The 6,676-nt window shown below is 34.2% G+C and overlaps 1 pseudogene; it reads right to left on the bottom strand.

The window, feature by feature from the left end:
• Positions 1-329: 329 nt before the first annotated feature.
• On the bottom strand, positions 330-1,268 carry LOC141424059 (olfactory receptor 8H1-like; annotated as a pseudogene).
• Between the last annotated feature and the right edge of the window lie 5,408 nt (positions 1,269-6,676).

Genomic DNA, 6,676 nt, shown 5'->3' with positions numbered 1-6,676 from the left:
CAGAGTGATTTGAAAATTGTACAAATTTTGCAGCAATACCTCTCATCATTAACAACATTCTCTAAAAATTACAGTATGCATGCCACATCACATTTTGCACATTAGTTTGTTACACTTAAAACACATATTGACACCAAATATTTAAGAGATATTTCAAGACTTCCATTTGCCATTTGGAGTTCTAAAATCATAACTTTATATATGTCTAAGACTATGTTTTCATATGAATGGACAGCTCCAGACAAATATAACCAAAGGATTAATTTCTTTTTAGAAAGAGATCAAGGACATACCCAATATGAACAAAAGATGAGCTTAAATGTTTAGCATCACTGATATTTTAATTACCTGGAGCCCCCTCTCTTCTGCATGACTCTAATCAAAGCATTTTTTCACTTCTTTCTTTCTAAGACTATCAATAAGAAGATTCAGCATGGGGATCACAATGGTGTGACAAACAGAAGCCACTTGATCCTTTCCCAAGAGTAGGACTTCTTCAGTTTTAAATAAGTAAACATCACAGTGCCATAAAAGATGGTGACTTTCAGGAGATGGGAGGTACAAGGCTTTTTGCTTTTCTGAGATGAAACTAATTTTCAGGACAGTACACAGAACTGACACATAGGAAGCACATATTATGAGAAAGGACATGGTTAAGGTGGAACCAGCAAAAAGGATTATCATCCTTTCAACATCAAGTGTGTCCTCACAGGACAAGATTAAAATTGGGGATGTGTCACAGAAATTGTGATGGATTATATGAAAGTTGCAAAAATGTAATCTACTCATGAAAATCACATTGACAAAGGAAAAGTAATCCTATAGGACCCAGTGAGGAGGGTATGGCACGGTCTTGTGGACATAAGAACTGGATAGTGTAGAGGATTGGAGATGGCTGTGTAGCAATCGTAGGCCATTTAGGGGAGAAGAAAACATTCAGTAGCACTAAAGAGTACAAAAAAGAACATTTGTGTGAAGCAGCCAATGAATAAAGTAATCTTGTTGGAAGTCACTAAGTTGCCTAAGGTTTTAGGCGTGATGATATTTGAATAACAGAGGTCAAGATATGACAGGTGAGTGGGAAAAAAATACATCAGAATATGAAGCTGTACATCCAGGTGAATGATCAGTATCATCCCTATATTCCCCAGCACAGTGACCAGGTATATCAGGAGAAAGAGCACAGAGAGCACCAACTGGATCTCTTCAGACTCTGTCAGTTCCATCAGGATGAAGTCAGGCACATGTGTGTTGTTCCACATACTCATAGAGTACTCCTCTAAACTGTTCAGGAATCAAAGTCGAAACTCAGCTCAATGACTTTTAAAAGTCTTTTTGTTTATATAAATGGTCTTGTATTAATTTTTATAACTAATTCACTTTTACAAAAATTTGTAGTATAATTTAATTATTTCACACATAAACCAATTGCCAAATATAGATATAGGCATAAAGTGACCTTTAATTATTATATATTTGGTAAATTGTCAGAACTTTTATTAAGAGTGCAGTGGATTCCCACCCATCACAAAAATCAATCCATCAATCAGTAAATAAGTAAATATCACTTGGCAAAATGTTGTATGCTTCATAATTAGAATAGACTTGATTGTGTTCCAAATACATTCCTCCATTAACATGTTTAATTTACATGAAGTATAATACCACAGTACTACTATTGTTCACATATTCTAGATGTGGTAAAGTATAAAGAAATTTCAAATAAATTGAGGTCAGTGTGAATACATGCTGTCTGCAGGGTTTTCTGCTTTGATTCTGAACAGCATGATCACAATAATGTATGCCAGCTGATGACTACTTCTGTAAACCTGGGGAAAATTCTAGAGACATAATGAACAATGATAGAACGCAACTTTAATGTACCCATGTATTGTTTTAATATTTGCAATATAAGTTAACTCTAATTACAAATAAATTTGACTTACAAGGTACTTTAGTAGGGCGTATTATGAATATAGACCACATATGAGTCTTAATTTTGGAATGCATGATATTTTCATTTCTTAACCAACAAAAATCAATGTTTTCCATAGTATTCAAGGCATGAGCATTGCTTGTAGTCTCTGATTCCATCAGCTCTATATTTCTGATTGTACAAATATTGATAATTTTGGGTAAGAACCAAATGATACTTATAGCACTATTCAATAAAGCTGCTGTTTTATTTTACCTTACCAAAAGTCTTTTCATTTTACAATTTTAATAAGAATACTTACTGTGAGTCAAAGTTGGTGAAAAAACAAAGTTATTCTTGCATATCACATACCAAAAAAATTAATCAATATCCAATTGTTCTCCCAAATAGAATATGAAATCCATTTAAGTATTTGAAAAATTCTGTGCTGTATCTTTTGACTTCCTTTAAACAGTTTATTTTATGTTTTTGCACATTCATTTTTTTATCCTGTAATAAATTAAATCACTCTCTAAATTTTGTTTAGGTTGACCAAAGGGAAAGTTTAGCGGAAGTTATGTCTCAAAAGAAGCCCGAAGAGCTACTGTGAGTAAATCAGAGCAGTGTGTGCCTTGCTTCTTAGCTGGGAAAGTCCAGGGTGCCCCTTTTAATAGCCATGAGAATCCTGCAACAGTTCATCAATCTCAGGGACCAATTTCTAATGAAAGTTACTTGACATATTTTCAAGGACAAAGTTCAAGAACAAAATGAGAAAAGGATTTTCCTTTTCACATAGAACTTCCACAGTGAAGGATATGATCATTTAAACATCTGTTTTTAATGGCATAATTTTTAACAAATTTATTTTGAAACCTTACACCTAAGAATTTATAAACTTGTCAAGTATAATGTTGATGTAGTATACTCAGCAAAGCAAGCAATTTTAAACTAGTTTGGAGAAGAAATTTTCAGGGAAATAATTGCTTTATGATTGACATTATAAAGAATGGAATTTAAAATTTTTTCACATGAAAAATGTTATCTTCAAAAGTGTGATTCCATCCTGAATAAAATGTGTTCATTAAAAAATGACAGACTTCCAAAAACTCAATGAAAGCAATTACAACTTATTAACATGATAGCAGTTTCTCTTAATCGTTTCACTTCGTGCACATACACTTGTTTGGACATATACATGAACATACCATGCTTATTATTATACTGTATATTCAATATCTCATGTTCATATTGAGGGTTTAATTTTTAGAATATACCATAACCTCTGTTCTGTTAACATCTTGTAGGTATCACAATTTCACTTGTGTGGTGTTGGCTGGTGTCCCATCATTCAGTATGTAAACTGAGAGTTCACTAACTGATAAATTCATCTTTTTGGGCATCACGGGAAATGACAGATTCATTTTTCTGGTTTGATAGAGTTGCATGTTTCATTGCATACAATATTTGTACAATGTGGTTTGTTATCTTATTATATTTGATTTTTTATTAAATAAAATGACAGAAAAATGACAAAATCAACCCTGAGACTGGTAATCATTTTGTAATTAATTTAGTGACTAAAATCTCACTTCCTGTGAATATTAATAGGTTAAAAAATATTTAAAAGATTTAAATAATTTTATATATAATAATAAAGTTAAATTATTCTAGTTTTACCTAGTATTAGTCTCCCAAGATGAGGAAGCAAAAGGAAAATCTGAACAGATACATAGTAAAAATCATGAAAAGTTTCTTGAAAGTTTTGCGTTAAGTGATCATAAGATATTTTTCTACAGATATGTCTGCTCACACCCAAGAATTTTGGGAGATAATTTGTTTAGGTGGATAAAGAAGCTACTTTTTGTGAATTGTTTTGTTGGTGAGCTTTTGGAAGAAAAGTATTTTTTCTCACAATTTTATTTGTTGGTGAGGCAGTATAATCTATAGCTTTTAAATTCAACATCAAACTATGGAACAAAATGTAACCTTGAGGTTTAGGACAAATTTGCAGTTCTGTGTGATTATCTTGGTTATGAGGCAAGGTTTGGCAAATCTCCTTGAACAAGCTTTTCTTGTTCAGTTTTCCTCACATTTAAATCAATATTCATTAAATACACAGCAGTTTATGGCATCAAGACAATTCTCATATCAGCACTGTATCATAGCAAAAGTCAAAGAGTGAGAAGAGATTTTTAAATGTTCTTCAATTTAAACAAAAGTGTAGTTTAATTCCTAGATCACCACATTGTAAACCATGATGGTTTTATATCTTTCATGTCTCTCTTTCTCTCTGCTTTCATTTGTTTTTCCTACTTTCCTATTTGATGAATTATTTTTATTATTATCTTATATTTTCTTCTATCTTTGGCCAACTAGAGAAGGAAAAGTTTAATTGTTTGAAATTGATTTCACTCATATTGAATAGCATGTATTAGTTTTAAGAAATAATGTTTCACTTATACATTTTCATACATATAGATAATCTATATTGATCATATTCAACTCATCTCTCACTGTTGCCTTAACTTTCCCAAATAATCCCTCCCTTCCAATTTAAAATCCTTCTTGATATTTCATATGAAAGAAAACAGGCTTTTGTTTTTCTGAGTCTATTCTATTTTGTTAACCTGACAATCTGAAGGACCACCCATTTTCTGCAAACAACATGATTCTATTGTTCATAATTATCCATTATGGACATAAGCCACATTTTATCCACTCACCTCTATATGGGAATCTAGGGTGATTCCATGACTTAGCTACTGTGAATAGTATGGAAATAATATGGATAAAATGTATCAATATATGCTAACTTTGATTCCTTGATGTATTTACCATCCAACACACACAATATGGTCCTGTGGCTCCCTCCTGGTCCTCCTACATAAGCAGCAGTGGAAGGTGAGAGAGCCAAGTATCATCCCAAGGTATGAAGTCAAAAAATTCCCTTCCTATTTGGCAACACGTTGGTCAGACCACAGCCTCCATGCATGACATGGCATGGAGAGCAGCAAGGCCTCTCAGGGTATGTCATCAGAAGGAAACTCTCTCCACATAGGAAACCCCATTGTGTGACCACAGAATTTACCTTTCTTAAGAACCAGGGCTAGAAGAGAGTGACTAAGTGGATTGCCACCTGTATTTTAAGACTTAACTTGCTGCTTTCTGGCTCAAAAGACACACCAAGGATTTGGAAATAAAGCTCCAAAGAAAGGAGCAAACAACAGAAACAATCACAAAACCAAGTAGGTAGGGCAGTCCAAGTGTGCTTCTGCATCCTTTTTATACCTTTATTGGTGTCATTTTCAATTGACAAATTATAATCGCATTCATTCATGGGATGCAATATGATGTTTAAATGTACATTTACACAATCATGTTATTTAACATACTTATCACCTCAAAAAGACAAACCTCACTTGATTCCACTTGTGTAGAATATGAAGAAATTTAAATATCAGAAGAGGGTAGAATGATGGTTACAAGAGTCTGGTGGTAGCAAAAAGAAAGAGGGAAGTTGGAGGGAATTTTTGGGCAAAGGAAAAATGTTTCAGACTTAGAGTTCTCCAAGATTCACCCTTTGCAGCAGGGGGATCATAATCAAGAATAATGTCACGTATAGGTCTTAGTCACTAAGATTCCTTTTCATGTCTCCCTGAATTTTAAGTGGAGAGTGAGAGAACCTGTGGCTTTATGACTTTCATGATGTGTGGGATAGGCCAAGTATGGACTCAAACATCTTCAGGAGGGAGCCAGAAGGAAGTTCACCACACAGGATTCTAGTCGTAAAGGGATCTGGAAACAGGTTGGCCTTCCAAAGAATTCTGCATAGAGAAAAGTTGAACTAAAGGATGCCCAAAGCTGCCTGGTGACAAGAAGCTCTTCGAATCCCCTGTGAGGGAAGTGTCACATGTTGTTTTTCCTGGGACACTTCCGCCTGCTCTGCTCTTTTCTGTATTTTCACCCATACTTCTGGAGATGGTTCTTAATACATTTTTGTTTCTCATAAATCTTAAAACAAAGCAGTTTCTCTTATAAGATGATCATAAGTATTTTGCTGTCTCACATAGAATCTACATTCATCTGAACAGCAAGTAGTACTGGGAATTAATCCAAATGCCAAATGGAAAGTTGGCTTTAGAGACTTTCCAAGAAATAATGATTAAAAGTACTTTGGAGGGAAAAAACTCTGAGCTTCCTTCAGGAGAGAAACTAAAGACTCTGTGTGTGATGTTAAACTGATTACCATTTTCAGAAGGACCAACAAAGTACTAGGTGCTACCCTACCTGTCCTTATTCTGACCAGAAGTCTACAATAGCCATAATGAAGTCTTGTGATCCAGACTGTGATGGGTGTTAGAGAAGTAGCCTGGGTATGGTTCCAGAGCAGTTTATGGATAACTGCTATGTTATTGATTTCCTCTGCTAAATATGCAAGGAGGTTGTGCTTTCCATGGTAAAATTTTCTCCTTCTTAGATCAGAAGCATAACTTTAGTATGAATGATTTTATAGTAGTCTATTAGATATTTATTGCAATTTTTTTTAGTTACTGGGGCTTAAACTCAGGGCCTACACCTTGATTTACTCCACCAGCCCTTTTTTGTGATGTGTTTTCTCAAGATAGGGTCCTGGGAACTATTTGACAATGCTAGCTTGGAACCTCAATCCTCCTGATCTCTGCTTCCTGCAGATTAAAGGAGTGAACCACTGGCACCCAGCAATAGCAATATTTAGTATGTTGATTTTCACATTATTGATTT

This window comes from Castor canadensis, chromosome 1 (assembly GCF_047511655.1).
Source record: "Castor canadensis chromosome 1, mCasCan1.hap1v2, whole genome shotgun sequence".
Classification (NCBI taxonomy): Eukaryota; Metazoa; Chordata; class Mammalia; order Rodentia; family Castoridae; genus Castor; species Castor canadensis.
Note: the sequence above shows the minus strand (reverse complement) of the source record. Positions and strands in the feature narration are given on the sequence as shown.